This window comes from Castor canadensis, chromosome 14 (assembly GCF_047511655.1).
Source record: "Castor canadensis chromosome 14, mCasCan1.hap1v2, whole genome shotgun sequence".
Lineage (NCBI taxonomy): Eukaryota > Metazoa > Chordata > Mammalia > Rodentia > Castoridae > Castor > Castor canadensis.
The window spans coordinates 35,865,929-35,883,673 of NC_133399.1; the positions used below are offsets into that span (position 1 = coordinate 35,865,929).

Genomic DNA, 17,745 nt, shown 5'->3' on the forward strand with positions numbered 1-17,745 from the left:
ATAACCCCAGCACTGGGGCAATGTCTGCAGGAGGATCGCGGGTCCAAGGCCTGCCTAACAAACATAGCAAAACCCTGTTTCAAAAATCAAGATGTAAGCATCATCACACTTGCTTAGCAAACTCCAGGCCCTGAGTTCAATCCCCAGAATTGCACCCCCAGTAACAATAATAATAAATTTAGTGAATATAAGTAAATAAGTGCAATTCCATTTGTAGTAGTATCTGAAAGAATAAAATATCAAAGAATATATTTAATATGGATGTGAAGGTCTTATATACTGAAAACCAGAAAATATTGCTGAAAGAAAGTAAAAAATACTTAAATGGAAAGACATCCTGTGTTCATAAATAGGAAGATAATATTCTTTTTTTTTTTTTTGGTGGGACCAGAGTTTGAACTCAGGGCTTCACACTTGCAAAGCAGGAACTCTATTGTTTGAGCCACACCTCTAGTCCATTTTACTCTAGTTATTTGGAAATGGGGGGGGTCTCACGAAGTATTTGCCTGGACTGGCATCAACCATCCATTCCCCCAATGTCAGCCTCCCAAGTAGCCAGGATTACAGGCACGAGCCACCAGGATCCCTAGAAGACTTTATATTCTTTAGATGCTACCTAGCTCTATATATTAAATGCAATCATTATCAAAATTCCAACAGCTTTTTTTTTTGCCAAAATGGAACATCCAATCCTTAAATTCATATGAAATTGCAAAGGGCCCCAAAAAGTCAAAGCAATATTAAAAAAGAAATCACAGGAGCCTCACATTTTCCAATTTCAAAACTTAATACAGGGCAGCAATAAATAAAACAGTGTGGTCCTGGCATGGAAGAAAGATATAAAGCAATGAAACAGAATTGAGAGCCCAGAAATAAACCCATACATCCATGGTCAGGTGATATTTTACAACAGTGCCAAGTCCACTTAATGGGAAAAAATAGTGCCTTCAATAAATGGTGCCAAAGAACGAAGTTAGAGCCCTACTTCACGACATATATAGAGATTAACTCAAATGAAACAAACAAACAAAAACCCAAAGTGATAGTATGAGGAAGCTGAACCTTTTGGAAGATGATTAAGTCACGAGAATGAGCCTTCGTCAATGGGATTAGAGCCTTTATGGAGGAGAACGGGCTTGCCTTTTCCACCACATGAGAACACCTTCTAAGAGTGACCTAAAAACCAAATGTGGTGTGAGTTTTTTTCAGCCATAAAGAAGAATGAAATTATGTTGTTTGTAGGTAACTGTGGAACTGGAGAACTGCATGTTAAGTGAAGTAAGCCAGACTCAAAAGGTCAAAGGTTGCATGTTTTCGCTCATATGTGGACACCAGATCTGTAAGTTAAATGTACACACAAATGCATATGATTATATATATATAGTGAGAAAGATAACAAGGTTGTATTAGTGGGTCTGTCTGAAGAGACTATCAGAGGCAAAAGCAGGAAAGAAAATGTTAGACAGTGAAAAATACTGAAACATCACATCACCATAAGCTGTTGAATATTAGGAGAGCACAGTGATAAAGAGTAATTAATGGAGAGTTAATTTGATTAAAACACCATATGTCTGAAATGCCAAGGTGAAACACTCTTGAACTAAAAATATACACGTTAAAAATGAAGGACAGGAAGGTAAAAACAGGTCTCTTCCAGACGTGGGTACCAGTGGGAGGGAGGAGAGCATAAGGAAAGGGGCGATGAAGGTAAATATGGTGTGTTTTGTATTCGTATATGAAAATAGAATGAAACCTGTTGAAATTGTTCTAAGGGGAGAGTGAGAAGGAAGAATGTTAGAGAGGGTGAATTTAATTAAGATACAATGTAAGCACATATATAAATATAGCAACATATAACCTTGTATAACTATTATATACTAATAATAATTTTAAAAGAATTATGTGAAAACCATCTAAGACTTCATCTAAAAACTCACCAAATCTACCAGTACCTTAATCTGGGACTTCCTAACCTCCCAGAACCATTGGAAATAAATTTCTGTTTTTTATAAGATACTCCATGTATCATATTTTGTTATAGCAGTCTGAACGCACAAAGATACTAGTGTGTACATATGTTATTTTTAATAAAAAATAACAAGTATGGATGAGGATGTGGAGAAATTGGAACCCTTATGCTTTGCTGGTGATAATACAAAATGGTGGGACCACAGTGAAAATCAGTTTTGCACTTACTCAAAAAGCTAAACATAGAATTACCATATAATCCCGAAATACCATGCCTTGGTATCTACCCAAAAGAACTAAAAACAGAAACTCAAAGACTTGTTTACCAATATTCATACCAGCATTGTTCCCAAGAGTCAGATGATAGAAACAAGCTAAGTGCCCATTAGCAGATGAATGAATAAATAAAATGTGGTTTAGACATACAATAGAATATTATTCAGCAATGATATGAAATAAAGTTCTGATATGTGCTGCAACATGGATGAACCTTGAAGACATTGTGGTCTGTGAAATAAGCTTCCACAAAAAGACAAATATTAGATGGCTTCACTTATTGAGCGCTATAATTTAGATCTTGAATATTCCTTCAAACACCTATGCATTGAAAGCTTGGTCCCCAAGCTGTGTGGCACTATTGGAAGGTGGTGGGACCTTTAAGGGGTGGGTCCTATGGGAGAAAGTTAGGTCACTGGGGGCATGGCCTTGAAGGGGACATAGGGACCCCAGTCCCTTTCTCTTTCTCTTTGCTTCCCAGATGCCATGAGTTGAGCAGGCCTCCTCCACCAGGTACTTCCACCATAGGCCCAAAGCAACTGAGCCAAGTGACCATGGACAGAAACTAAGAGCCAAAATAACCTTTCTTCCTTATAAGTTGATTTTTTTTAGGTATTTTTTCACAGCAATTGAAAGCTAACTAACACAGGTACCTAGATAGAATAGGCAAACTCATACAAATAGAAAATAGAATAGAGGTTACAAGAGTTGAGGGAAAGTGGGAATGAGGACTTACTGCTTATGTTTACAAGGTTTTGTTTAAGGTAATGATACTAGAAATTGATACTGGTGATGGTGGAACAATATTGTGGATGCAATTAATGACACTGAACTGTAGACTTAAAAAGGGTTCAATGGGCAAAGTGAATATTATATTTATTTTATCACGATTAAAAATTTTCAAAAAATAGCCAGGTGCTGTTGGCACATGCTTATAAACCTAGATACTTGGGAGACTGAGATTGGGAGGATCATGATTTCAGGCCAGCCCAAGCAAGTAATTTGTGAGACCCACCCCCCACCCATCTCCAAACTAATCAGAGCAAAATAGACTGGAGATGTGGCTCCAGTGATAGAGTGCCTGCTTTGCAAACGTGAAGCCCTGAGTTCAAACCCCAGTCCCACGAAAAAAAATTAATTAATGAATTAAAATTTTAAAAATCAGCGAGAGCAAAAGCCACAATACTTTCTAAGACCCAGGAGTAAAACTAGAAAAGCATAATTTCTGAGAAATCCTTTGGTGAGAACAAGACTCAAGGGCAGTTCAGGTTCAAGTGTAGGAGAAGGAGTTCCCCACGCGGTATTGAGGATGGAACCCAAGGTTTCATCCATGCTAGGCAAGTGCTTCTACCACTAAACTACATCCCCAGCTGCTCCCCCAATCACATCTACCAACTAAGAATGTAAAATGAAAAAAAAAAACCATTTAGAACAGTTTCACTGTTCTAAATAAAAAAGCAATCCAGGAATTTAATTGGCTAAATACAATTTGGGATTGAAAGTTCTTTTCCAACAGAAATTTGCTAGATTTTTTTTCTAATTGCGCTTGTAAAATGGAAACAAAGTGTGCCCCAGAATAAAACTATCCTTTGCATGGACGAGGTAGTGTGAGAAGGAGAGGGTCAAATGTCCTGCCCATATTCCTTGTGTTGGATTTTATTCCCCAGGCACCAGCAGCTGCTTATCCCCCAGAAAAGCCTCCAGAAACTATCTGGTCATGACCTCTTTCTGCAGGGGTTCTGGACCCCACCCAGACAGGAACCTGCACATCCACATATGTTTAGAACCAGGGGTCCCGGGTTTTTCTATGGTTCATACCAAACTAATCTTTTTTGTTTGTTTGATGGGATTGGGGGTTGAGCTCAGGGCTTTGCACTTGCAAAGCAGGCTCTCTACCACTTGAGCCACACCTCCAGTTCATTTTGCTCTGGTTATTTTGAAGATGGAAACTCTCCAACTATTTGCCCAGGCTGTCCTTGAACCATGATTCTCCCGATCTCAGCCTCCCAAGTAGCTAGGATTGCAGATATAAGCCACCAACACCCAGTCAAACTATTCTTTCTTGAGGGCTCCTCAGACCCCCACACTGCCAGCCAGTTCAAGAATTGTTCTCTTGCCCCCATTATGTCCTGTCTTCACTCCAGACATCACTAATTTGTCCATGGGGGTTCATCCCCCCCTCCCTGGCCCACTCAAGAATCAGGGGACAATGTCATTGAGACTCACTTCAGCTTGGAACTTTGCAATAGAAGCTCAACACATAAATTGGCTTTAAAAGGACATATCTGTTCTTTTTTTAAAAAATAGGGGAAGGGGGGATAGGAATGTGGCAGAGAAGAGGAATGCATTAGATTTATTTTTACCACCCGAGTTTTTAGTAGTGTTTTGAGGATTTTCTTAACAGCTACAGAATTTTAATAGTGCAATGGAGATAGCAAGAGAAAGGGAAGGAAGGTTTATCGGGGAGGAAAGACAGGGGATCAAGAGCATGCATGGATGTCTATTGCTCGAAGACCAAACAGAACCCCCAACTATACAGAAGGTTGAGATCTCAGACCTTAGAAAGTCCTAACATGCTCCCATTCTAGCTAGACCGCCCCCTCCCCTCCCCCGTCTTCCATTGCTGTCTCTCCATTTTCAGCTCCCATACTGAAGTTATGATGTCACCCTTTCTTCTATGACACAGTCCTTTCCTGCCCGGGCCCATCCCTACATCGCAGGGTGAACACCTGTACATTTTGCTAAGTCTTGCCTGCTATCAGTGATTGTCCCTACATAATCCCTCCCCAGCTTGAGTGATCCCCATCCCTCCCTTCCCTGTTAAAAAAAAAATCGTGGGTCCATTTATTCATGCATTCATCAAATATTTATAAGCAGTTCCCAGGTGCTGGGCGATGCTGGGGATTGGGAGGAGATCTGGCCTCAGCCTCCCTCCCGGGAAAGCTGACGGTCTGGACGGGTGGGGCATGGAAGGCTGTGATCACAGAGCCATCAGAGCTGTGATGGAGGAGCACGCGGCACACAGCGAGCTGAAGATACTTAACCCGGCCTGCATATTGGCAGACGACGGGCCTGACTGCTCCACGAGATCCTCCAACCACCCCGCCCACCGCCCAGAGCCGGGCTCGGAGGACCGCCTTCCTGGTTAGCGCCCCTTCTCAGACTCAACCCAAGAACCGGTCCTTTATCTGATCCCGCCCTAGCGTTGAGCTGACCACGCCCTTCTCTTAGTCCCGCCCCCACTTCATTTAGCCCCGGTCTCTAGCCCCACCGCCCAGGACCCGAACCTCACACCAGTCTCGTGACCGCATTGGTCAGAGAGTATCAGTTCTCCACCCTCCTACAGTATCATTGGCTTCCTAGATGTCAATCTTCTTCACAGCACTACCTCCCCCAACAGTTGCCAGAGCCGAAGTTTGAGGGGCAGATAATGGACATCTCAAGACGTCTCGTAATTGGGCAGAAAGCCCGACTCTGGGAGGGGCTTACTGCCAAATGCTCAGCAGCCTCTGCCTCGGGCTCCTCAGGGCCTCAGCCTTCCTTCAGAGACACACCCCCTGGTAACACGCTATTGGCCTTTCCAGGCGTTCATCAACAGAATTTCTCAGTCCAATAGGCAAAACTACCCGTCCTTCACCGCTTCTCCTCAGGGGCGGCAATCTTCTGACTGTAGCCAGGGACCTCCTCACGGAATGGCCACGGATTGGTCAGATGCTCCGTCACTCCTGGGTAGTGGGCGGAGCCAGAGTGTCTGGGGGCGGTGAATTGGCTGACCGGGCTTCGGGGGCGGGGCAGCGGCTCCTGTCAGCGGGTGAAATGGCAGCGGCGGAGCCGGCGGCGGCCGCGGTCCCTGGGGGCGGCTGAGGGGGCCGGGCCGGGGCTGCGGGGCGAACGGCTCGGTGGGGATCCGGCGGCGCGGCCCGGGACAGCGAGGCTCGGCACGATGATGGCGGCACGCTCGGCGCAGGTAGGGCGGTGCGAGCCCGGCCTCCCGGGCGCCTGATCAGGCCCGCGGCTCCGCGCTGCGGCCCGCGGGGACAGGACAGGACCGCGACTCGGACCGTCTCGCCCCGAACCAGCGCTGGGAGCCTCGGCACTCCCAGCCTTGGACCCTCGGGTCCCGGCCTCCGCCCACCTTCGTTTCGGATCCCTGAACCTCTCCCTAGGAGCCCCACAGGGCTACCCGTACCCCACCGTGTCCCCTCCTCGTGAGGCCCCCGCAGGCCCGGGACCACTGACCACCCTTTCCATTGACCCGTGGGAACCCCTCCTCGGGACCCCCTTCAAAGCTTCCCCATCCCCCACTCTTCAGACTCGCCCTCCACCAGTGGCCCCCCCCAATCCCAGGACCCATAACCACCCTCTGCCTCATCTTCAGAACCCCTCCCATCTGCACGACCCTTGCCATTGCTTTCCCCCACCTCCTCACTTAGCATCCTATCTTCCACCTCTGGCCTTCTCCTTCCTCTCCCCAAGGAGACCAGCCTCAGGGCCTTACCCCTTCCTTCTGACCCCATTGAACCCCTGCCTCCCCTCTTAAATTGAGATTCTCACTACCCACAGGCCTCAGCTCAGCCTGCTGGCCCAGCTCCCTCCCCGGCCCTCCATGCCCAAGGGCACCCCTAAAAAAAATCACTCCTCTTGGCACACTTGGGTAGCTCCACACACTGTCACTAATCTTGACCTGTCTGGATCCCAGCTTCCTGAAAAATTCACCCTCACTTCATGTTCAGGACCTCCCCACAGAGATCCTGAACCACCTTTCTCCCCATCAGACACACCCTCCCCACCCATCTTTCTGATTAGTCCCAAATACATGCACACACAGTGGGTCACTGAGCCTTCCCCTCAACAAACACACAAAAACTTAGGGGCTCCAACATAGACCCAGACATTTGAGGTCACACACACACACACACACACACACACACACAAGACTGCTCAGTGCTTCTAGAACACCTCCTTGAAATCCACCAGCCCAGGCCCTCCCAGAATTCCCAACAGTTTCCCCAGCTGAGACAGAGACTCTGTAGATTTTGAGGTGACTGCCTTGCCCCCAGGCAACCATCCTGCCCCGCCCCCACTCACCCTCTCTGAGCTGGCACCCACATTGTGGCCCCTGAGGTTGTCTAGGTGGAGAATCTCTCAGGGCCCTTGTGGCACCTGCCCCAGGCCCCTTCCCCTTATCCATCTCTCCCTACTTTGCCCTTTTCAAAGAGAAGGATGCTATCTCCTACTCCAGGGTCCCAAAAGAAGCCTGCCCCCTGATCTATGCTACCCCACCTTTGTGGGGAAGGAGTGGTTCCAGCTGTTCCCTGGCCCTGATCCTGAAGTCTGACCAGACTGGTAGGGCAAGCATCCTGACCCCATCGTGCCTGCTGGCCTCAGATGGCCCAGTGCTGCTGTCCAGGCTGCTCATCAGGAGTGGCCCCTGACAGTCCTTATGAGTTCTGTCACCCACCACCAGTGTTTAGCCAAAACAAAAGAGCTTCCTACCATCCTGGCATTTGGGATCTGCTGGAGCTGAGTTGGAACCTGCCAGAAGCAGACAATTCTTTGTTAAGGAATATTTTCAGAAGGGAAAAAATGTGCTGAAGAGACTGGGGTGAAACAGGAGGGAATTCTTTCATTGGTTTTCTTCCCCCCTCCTCCCAGACTGGGTGTGACTGAACTATAGTTCCCCATGTCCCTGCCTCTGTCCCTGCCTCTTTCCCATTGGTATTGGATCTATCTATCCGTTCTGCCACCCCACAGCTCTAGTCCTAGGATCCCACCTGTAGGTTCCCTGGACTTCTGTGGTTGACTGCGGGTGGTTTGGAAGGACTCACAGGTGGCTTGGCCTTGGTACAAAGAATGAATGAAGCAAGACAGAGAGGAAAGGAGATCACAGAACTGGCTGGACGCTGTGGTTTAGGACTGCAGGGTGTAAGGAGAAATCCAGATCAATCTAGCCCAGCACAGCCTGGTCATGATCCTTCTGACAACATAAGTATGCCTGGAAAGACCCAGATAAAAAGCCCAGACTTCCTTGTGCGTATTCACAAGCAGATTCTGGACAACCTTGAGGAAAAGATTATTTTGGCTCAGAACCTCACTCAACTTTGCCATCTGGAAAATGGGGAAATAAACCCTTAGAATAGCACTTTGTGCTTCAAGAGAGCCAATGAGGTCAGGGTATGGCCCTGAATGTTTCTGAGCACAGTGTAAAAGGGGACAGTCAGGTCTAGGAGAACAGTCACCCACCTATGGGTGTTAGTATCACTGGCCACCCTGGTCCCTGGTCTCACTGGATAATGGCCATCTCTCTAGGTCTGAGCTGCATGCATCTCAGACCATGAGAGATGGTCTGTTGTGGGTTTTGGGCCATGCAGGGACCTGCTGGGAAGACTGAAGAAAGTAGGGTGGGGTTGGGGAACTGCTGGCTGGCCATCCTGATGCCCTACGTAGACCCCTGACACTGGGTAGGAAGAGGTTTATCTTATCCACTTACTGAAGACAGGAGGGGATGAAAAGACTCTTGAAGGTCACATGGCACAAGGGAAACAAACTCTAGAATCTTCCCCCCCCCCCCGGGGGGGAGGACTTTATTCAGGAGCAGTGGGGTAGGAAGACTCCCCAGGATAGACTGAATTCTACTGAATGCTCTGGAAGACTCCTGGAGAGGGCTTGTGAGTGGTATCAACAGTTTTGCCCTAACCTGAGGGCATGATCCCTGTCCTTCTGTCTGTGCTTTGAGAGGACCAGGAGGAACATATGTTTCAATTTCTTCTTGTAGAAGATAGATACCAATTGTTACAAGTGATGACCCATCTCAATCTAGGGAACAGAGTCAGGTGCTGGGGTACAAAGAAATGTAAAGTCTTATACTGCTACCCTACATCTGTGTCCCTCTGAGTAACATGTGGAGAGAGGTAGAACCAAGTACGCACACTGATCAAGCCCATGCCACGTGCTAAGCACTGAGTCAAGTACCATTTGCATATTATCTCATTTAATCCTCCAAACAACCTGAAGGAGTCAGGATTCCAGTGTGTGCCCTTGCCATCGTGTCCCACTGCAGCAGCAGGGAAGCATGAGACAGAATTATATATGGCATGCTACTGCAAGAGCTCAAAAAAAGGGCCGAGTGCATCCCCAGGGCGTTGGGGAAGGCGAATAGAAGTGGTGACGTATGGATGCAGTCACCAGGCAGGCGTGGTGGAGCAGGGTGTTCCAGGCAGCAGAAGTGCTTGGACGGAGGCCCAGGAGGCAGGAACCCACATGGTTCTTTTGGGGATGTATGTCTTCCTCCATGCCTCATTGGATGGGCTTCATCCTACAGACTTGGATATCCCAAATGTGACACACACAGTGGGCACACACTGGGGCACCCCCAGGTAAAAGGGATTGGAAGTTGGGGAAACTTGGGAAAAGCACAAACTCCATCCTCTCCAGGGAGCACCTTGCTCTGAAAGCCAGACTCAGGCAGATGAAAGAGGGAAGGAAGTGAGTGGGAACTAAGTTACCCTGCCAATTGGGGAAGACACCCATCCCTTGGTGGAAGATTTCAATGATCCTTTTGGCCCAGTTCACCTGCACTTTAGTTTCATTTCTCAACATGTCCCCGTGTGCTTTTGAGAACATTTTATTGAGATCTATCTCCCACCCCAGCCTGTGTGCAAAGTCCCACCAGGGCAAGGCACCAGCCTGTTTTTTCACAGTTGAGTCCCAGGAGAGTAAAAGGCACATAGCAGATGCTCAGCAAAGATGTATTTGGTTTTAGGAGCTGATGAGCTTCCCTACTCAATCATTTCTGAAATAGAAGAGGTCAAATCTGTCTGCTTTGGAAGATCCTAAAGGCAAGGCTGGCGGCCTCACACCTTCCCTCTGCCCAGCCCAGCAAGTGTCCACAGCTGACACAGACAACAGAAAAGATACGGCCTTTAAGAGTCAAGGCATTTACAAAATGCTGCTTCTCTTTTTCACCTATCCTTGGAAGGCCTTAGGAGGGCTTTGATTTTCTTCCTTTGTTATGCTCAGGGACACTAAAATATGGAGAAATGAGAGGTTTGCCCCACTTGAACCTGTTACAGTGGCATAGAGTAAGCTGAGGATACAGGATTGTAAACTTATTTTTTTTGTAGGTCAGAAAGGAATCCACAGGTCATAATGGTCCCCAACTCAGGTTTAGCCTGAAGGTATGTGCTGCTGTTATTACCAATAATAGTGATTATAGTTTTACTGTGCTTAATCTTCAAACAGGGTCACCGCATAAGGGGCGGCCTGCTGAGCAGGGGAAATTATTCATTCCACAAACACTGGGCACCTGATGACAGTAGACTGTGGGGACACCATAGTGGGCTATACAGCCCTGCCCTCATAGACATTTCCATCCAGCAGAAATAAATATCATGGGCCATGCGTCATCCTAAACAGAAGACAGGTTGTCATTAGTCCTGTTTGCAAATTTTAAAACTGAGGCAAAGTACTTAGTACCCAAGATCACAAAGGGAGTAGAGGAGGGATTTGAACTCAGGCTGCTGGCTCTAAGGTCTCACCTGTAGCCAACAGATCTGGGGGCAACTATCAGCACTCCAAGGCCAAGGATATGGAAACTTCCCAGAGCAGCATAGAGGAGCAGCTAGAACTAGAGAGTGACAGTGTGGCCTAGTGGTACATACCTATAATCCCAGACTTGAGAGGAGGAGACAGGAAGATCAAAGCCAGCTCAGGAGACATAGTAAGACCCTGTCTCAAAAAAAAGGAGGGGGGGGAGAGAAGGAGAAAGGGAAAGGAAGGAGAACTGGGAGACTGGGAAGTAAGAGGGGGACAGACAGGGACCTCTGAATTCCAGCTCACTCATTGGTTGCCCACCACTTGCCAAGGAAAAGGACTTGAAACACTAGACCAGGCCATTGCCCCAGGAGCTAGGGACAGCCTGCACAGTGGTGGTCTGCCGGCCAGGCTGGGCAAATTGGGGTCAGAGGCATCTTTCAGGGTTTCAGTACAGAATTGAGGTCATGTTGCCGGTAATCATTGGAGGAGGAGGCTCAGAAACAAGAGGGAAAGAAGCAAAGGAGCCAAAACTGAAAGGGTATTTGAGGTCTGTATTCCTGCCTCTGAAAATGCCATGGTGGCTCATGTGCACTTGCTTGCTCGCCCTGCCGAAAACTAATGACAATGATACTAAGTGCCACTGTACTCAGTGTTTCACATTTATCATTTCTAAAATAAAAAGGGTGCAGGGAGAGCAGCAGCATGGTGGGTGGGTTTAGGGCCAAGCCTCTGGAGTGACAAATCCAAGTTCAAATCCTTCTTCCACTGTGGCCTAGTCAAGGGACCAGGGACCCCCTGCTCAATATGGAACTTCTCACATACTGTAGCCGTCACTTACTTTTCTGTCTACACTGGTACAGAATATTTATTTATTTATTCATTCATTTATTCATTTATTTTTGTGGTGCTGGGGATTTGAACCCAAGGACCTTGAACATGCCACGCAGGTGCTCTATCACTAAGCTACATTTCCAACCTCTAAAAATTAGGGCTGAGCTGGACATGCTAGTGCATACCTGTAATCCTAGCACTCAGGAAGCAGAGGCAGGAAAAGCAAAAGTTCAAGGCCGGGTTACATAGTGAGACCCTGTCTCAAAAAAAAAAGGGGGGGTGGTTTCAGTGGTAGAGCACTTGCCTCACATGCTCAAGGCCTTTAGTTCTATCCCCAGCACCCCAAATTATAAATTATAATTTATAAATAAAATTAAAATTATAAATTATATATAAATTATATACTCACACATATATATATGTGTGTGTGTATATATATACATGTATATATATGTATATATATATATATACACACGCATACACACACGTAGATAGGTAGATTTGCAGAAAAAAAATGAGACGTGCCGGGGGCAGGTGGCTCACTCCTATAATCCTAGCTACACAGGAAGCAGATATCAGGAGGATCATGGTTCAAAGCCAGGCCAAGACCCTATTTTGAAAAAAACCCATTAAAAAAAAAAAAAAGCTGGTGGAGTGGCTCCAGCCTACACCTCAAGGTGTAGGCCCTGAGTTCAAGCCCCAGCACTGCAAAAAAATAAATAAAAAGAGAGAAAGAGAAGAAAGTAGAGTTTCCATATGCCCCATACTGAGTTCCCCCCAATTATCTATGTCTTATATTAATACGGTACATTTGTTATAATTAATGTACTGATGTTGATACATTATTATTCATCAAAGTCCATGCTTTATAGCTGTCCTCAATTATTCCCCCTCATGTCCTTTATCCCAGGATACCATCTGTGATCCCACATGATACTTAGTTATCATGTTTCCTTGGCCTCCTCTGGGCTGTGACAGTTTCTCAGGCTGTCCTTGTTTTTGATGACCTTGACAGATTAAGGAACTGGCTGCTGTTTTGTACAATGTCCCCTAATCTGAGTCTATCTGGTGCTTTCATGGTTAGAGTGAGGTGATGGGTTTAGGGGAGGAATACCACAGAAGTGAAGTGCCCTTCTCACCACATCCGATCAAGGGCACATGACATTCTCTTGACTTGTCACTGTTGATATTGACCTCAATCACCTAGCTGAATGGCATGGAAAATTTTGTCTTCATTCAACAGTTGTTTACTGAGCACTTACTGAGTGCTAAATAATGCACTAAGGGCTTGGAGCAGAAAATTAAGATAGGCCTTTGCCCTCAAAATATTCTTTTTTTTTTCTTTTTTTTTTTTAATTTTATTATTCATATGTGCATACAAGGCTTGGGTCATTTCTCCCCCCTGCCCCCACCCCCTCCCTTACCACCCACTCCGCCCCTTCCCTCTCCTCCCCACCCCCTCCCTCTCCTCCCCACCCCCTCAATACCCAGCAGAAACTATTTTGCCCTTATTTCTAATTTTGTTGTAGAGAGAGTATAAGCAATAATAGGAAGGAACAAGGGTTTTCGCTGGTTGAGATAAGGGTAGCTATACAGGGCATTGACACACATTGATTTCCTGTGCGTGTGTGTTGCCTTCTAGGTTAATTCTTTTTGCCCTCAAAATATTCTTGATGCCAGGTGTGGTGGCACACATCTATAATCCCAACACTTGGAAGCTAAAGCAGAAGGATCATGTCTTCAAGGCCAGTCTGGGCTACATGTCAAGACACTGTCTTGGAAGAAAAAAAAAAAGTTAAGTGACCCCATAAGACAGGCAAGCAGGTAGTCATTGCCACAGAAGTGTCATTGCCATAGAACATGTGTTGGGATGGAGTGTTTTCAGAGAGAGAAGTGAACCAAGATGGTAGAGAAAGTAGGGTTGACAGGAAGATTTCACAAACCAGGTCTTAGGGGATACCTCTCCAGTCAGAAGGAACATGCAAAGACAGATAAGAGAAAAAGTGCACCCAGAGGGCAGGGCTTTGTGAGACTGGATGCAGGAGGAGGCAATGATGGCAAGGGTGTGTGCATCCCACAAAGACCTCTGGGCTCCACCTTGCCATTGGGAGCCACTAAGGAGTTTGGGGCAAGCTAGAACAGCTTTTCTCTGTGGCTCTGGTGGCCCTATGGTGACCATGGTCAGAAAGCCCACCCAACAAGGAGAATGTTTCCTAGACCCAAACAAGAAGTAAAGGGTGGCCTTAAGACGGTGGTTGGTGTCAGGGCTGGAGAGGAAAAGTCAGCAGGAGGAGATGGGTGGCCTGTTTGACTAAACTCTGCAACAGAGGACACCATTCAGGCCTGTGGTGGTGGGTCGGCGGAACAGGCACTATGGCTGGGGCAGATTCTGTGGTAGAGGGAGGACCAGATTTCCTTCACCAGAAGTGTTGAGTTCATTCCATGTGGGAGGACCATTAAGATATTTCAAAAATCCTGCCTCAGCCTGTAGGCTTAAAGGGGAGGGTTCTGACCCCTGCAGAATTTTCCCATCTCCTCTAGAGTCCCACCCCACCCCTTGCTTCAGCCCCATGGTTCCTCTGCAACCCACCTCATCCTTCATCTTCTTTTTTTTGGTGGCACTGCGGTTTGAACTCAGGGCCTCATGCTTGCTAGGCAGGTGCTTTTACAGCTTGAACCTCTCCACCAGCCCATTTTTGTGATAAGTTTTTTTGAGATAGGGTCTCACAAAACATAGGGTCTCACAAACTATTTGCCTGGGCTGGCTTTGAACCGTGATCCTCCTGATCACTGCCTCCTTAGTAGCTAGGATTACAGGCGTGAGACACTGGCACAGGCCTCATCTTCTTTTTAAATGAGGTATAATTCATTTAACATAAAATCTACCGCCTAATTTAGTGTTGTGCACCCATCGCCACTATCTGATTCCAGAACATTAACATCATCCCAAAGGGAAACTCCATACTCATGAGGCAGTCGCTCTCCATTCCCTCCTCCCCTGGCAAGCAGACTTTCCTTCCTTCCTTCCTTCTTTCTTTCTTTCTTTCTCTTTTTTTTTTTTTTTTGGTGGTGCTCGTGTTTGAACTCAGGGCTTCATGCTTGTTAGGTAGGCACTCTACCACTTAAGCCACACTCCCAGCCCTTTTTGCTCTGGTTATGTTTGAGATAGAGTCTCATTTTATTCCCAGGCCAGCCTGGACTGTAATCCTCGTTTTTATGCTTCCCATAGCATAAATACCAGACCTTCAATGTCTGGCTTCTCTCACTGAGCATAATTTCTTTAAGGTTCATCTATGTTATAACATATGTCCGTGCTTCATTCTGTTTTGTGGCTGAGTAATATTGCATTATACGGTAGACCACGTTTTATTGCTGTGTTCTTCCACTGAAGGGCATGGTGGGTTGTTTCAACATTTTGGTTATTGTGAATAGTGCTGCTGTGAGCTTTCACGTACATGTCTGGATAGATGGATTTCTCCACCATTTGGCAGAATTGTAGTTGGGTCTTATGGTAACTCAATGTTTAAGTTTTTGAGGAAATGTCTGGCCCTTTCCATCCTACCATATCTTTTGTCCCAAGCATTTATCTTGATCTGTGACAGAAAATTTGTGTGACTATTTCCTGGTCTCTTCCCCCAGATTCTCCAGAAGGGCATGGTGATTCCTACCCTAATGAGAGAAACACAGAAGTGTGAACGGTGGGCACTGATGGAGCTGAGGGGACCAGTCAGCAGTCTTGGCCAGTGCTCAGTAGAAAGGAAAAGCTGGAGATGAGGGCTTCACAATTGCCAACGTGTATTTGGTCCTTTAAGCCCTGACAGTGAGAACCCCAGGGCCTGAATGATGAAAGTCAAGGGCAGAGGCTATGGAGGAAGATGACCTAGAAGTCCTGGCCACAGAAGTGGGAGGAGAAACAAGAGGCCCATGTCATTAACCAAGTAGTTGGGGATTCAGAAAGGAAGAAGGGTGACCCTTAGCATTCAAATGCACCAGAGAGGGAGAGGGAAAAAGAGGTGGAAGGTTCCCAGCATCTGGACTTTTCTGCCTCCATGCAGCCCACAGCCCACTAGCACTGTCTCTTCCCACTCCTCTGGCCTGGCTCTGCTTCAGAAGCCATAGGCTGCCCTATAGAAGTGTGGCAGGTGCTGGTGCCAACAGAAACAGGGTCAGGTGACCTACTGCCTCCCCTGAAGCTAGGACCCCCATTTTGGCAACTGAGGTGAAGCATTGGAGTTAATGGTATGGAAAGGCTGAAACTCCATGCTCACAGCCAGTCAGCCAGTCTCAGAGGTTGGAGCTTTTATCTGTGCATCTCTGTGTCTGTCCAGCAACAGGGGATGGCTGCATGTCCGCCTGGAGATATTCCTATTTCATGTTCTCTGCCTCAGACAGCCCCTGGTTAGTGCCAGGAACAAGTGGTAGAGCCCATGAGAATCACAGTATTGTGGAGAGGGCAGCAGGGCTATCCACAGGGCCAGAACAGCAGCAAGCCAAGCCCCAAACTCAAACCTGCTTGGTTGTCAAGGTTTCAAGGCCTAGACAGTGTAGGAAGAAGTATATGTGTATGTGCTCAGGTGAACCTGTGAATAGGAATAGGTGTAATAGAGCACTGTGTGTGCATGGATAAGAAAATGTTAGTATGGTGTAGGGCATACTACACCATAGGCTTGTGCATGCCTATAATCCCAGCACTTGATGGGCTAAGGCAGGAAGATGGCAAGTTTGAGACCAGCCTAGACTACATAACATGTGCAAGGTCAGCCTGGGCTACATATTGAGATTCTCCTTTCTCAAAGGAAGGAAGGGAGGAGGGGAAGAAAGGAGGGCAGAGGAAGAGATAAAGCAAGCAAGCATCAGTGAGAGTATATGGGAGTGTGTATAAGTGTGAATGTGAATAAGTGTGTATGTGTGTGCACACGTGGGGGGAGGTGAATGAGTATGTGTATGTGTGTGAGAGTGGATGGATATGAGAGAACATGGCTGAGTGTGAATAAGCATGTGTGTGTGCCTGAGTGTGCATTCCTGAGTATACGTGTGTGTCGTGTGTGTGTGAGGAGATATGTATCTGAGTGTGTGTGAGAATACATGTGCATAAATGTGTATGAATATGTGTGTATCAGGAAGTATGTATATGTGTGTGAGAATTGTGTGTGGGTGTGAGAGTATATGTGTGTGTCTATGTGTGTGTACACAAACAGTCTTCAGAAGGATGGTTTCCAGTGCTCAGCAGTATTTAGAGTCTGGGGATGAGTCAAGAGAAAATTCCCGAGGATTAGAAGGTGCCTGCATCCCAGACTTTAAATTTCATCCTTGTGTATTTAATACATTTATTTCCTATATTAAATATACATTAACATGTGATAAATAGCTGAACAAACTACTCTGCTAGGGGGTGGCCCCTGGGCTTTGGGGTGTTTTTTTTTTTTTAGCAGAAACTCAGAGCTTAATCATTCTCTTCAGCTCTTTAAGGGAGCAAGGATGGGGCCAGCATTCTCCGAGGCTGTGTCCCCTCTGCTCAGCAGGGACAGGGGGGCCCCAGGTCACCACCCTGCGCACATGCGCTCTTTCTCTGGGCTCTCACCACCTAAATCCAGCAGGGGTTTGAGACCACTATCTCCTCCCTGTTCTCACAGTTCTGAAGCTGCCTTCATAGCCTCTCCCTGCCTAGAAAGATCCAACATTTCTTGTCCACAGCCCTGATGGTCCGGGCCTGGCTAGCTGCAGACTTTGACTCTGCAGGAGGCCCTGGAGCAGCCCCCACTGTCCCTCTCTCAAGAATGATTAACTCCTGGCTAGGCTGTGCATGGCCTCATAGCCTTTGAGGCAGATTGTCTGGACCAACTGGGCAGTGGATAAGAGCCTAACACTCACCAAAAGCCAGAGCCCTCAACACCCAACAGACTTTAGGCTGGAGTAAAATCATTAGCCCTAGTGAGCCACAGTCCTGAAAAGGGAGGGTTCTGTGCTTGCTGCAAAGTGAAAAAGAGTGTGCATCCCCAACCCCCACCCCATAATAGGGCAATACCTGAGGGAGGACTGGAATCAAGTGCATGGTCAGGGTAAAGTCCAGCCAATCTGAGGCCCCTCGAGTGTTGGTTGGAGTCTGAGTTGGGGCTATAAGAAGGAGCTCAATGA

At 46.9% G+C, this 17,745-nt stretch overlaps 1 protein-coding gene across 5 annotated transcripts in view; it reads left to right on the top strand.

Annotated features, from left to right (window-relative positions):
* Positions 1–6,057: 6,057 nt before the first annotated feature.
* Evi5l (ecotropic viral integration site 5 like) overlaps positions 6,058–17,745 on the top strand; it is a 30,418-nt gene continuing 18,730 nt past the window's right edge. For 3 of the 5 annotated variants that reach the window (XM_074054239.1, XM_074054242.1, XM_020159545.2), the window contains exon 1: positions 6,058–6,211. The gene's annotated coding sequence lies outside the window, so the exon portion shown is untranslated. Of the gene's footprint in view, positions 6,212–9,546; positions 10,422–15,101; positions 15,309–17,745 lie in introns of those variants that run through there. The other 2 variants (XM_074054240.1, XM_074054241.1) reach the window with 2 other exon arrangements.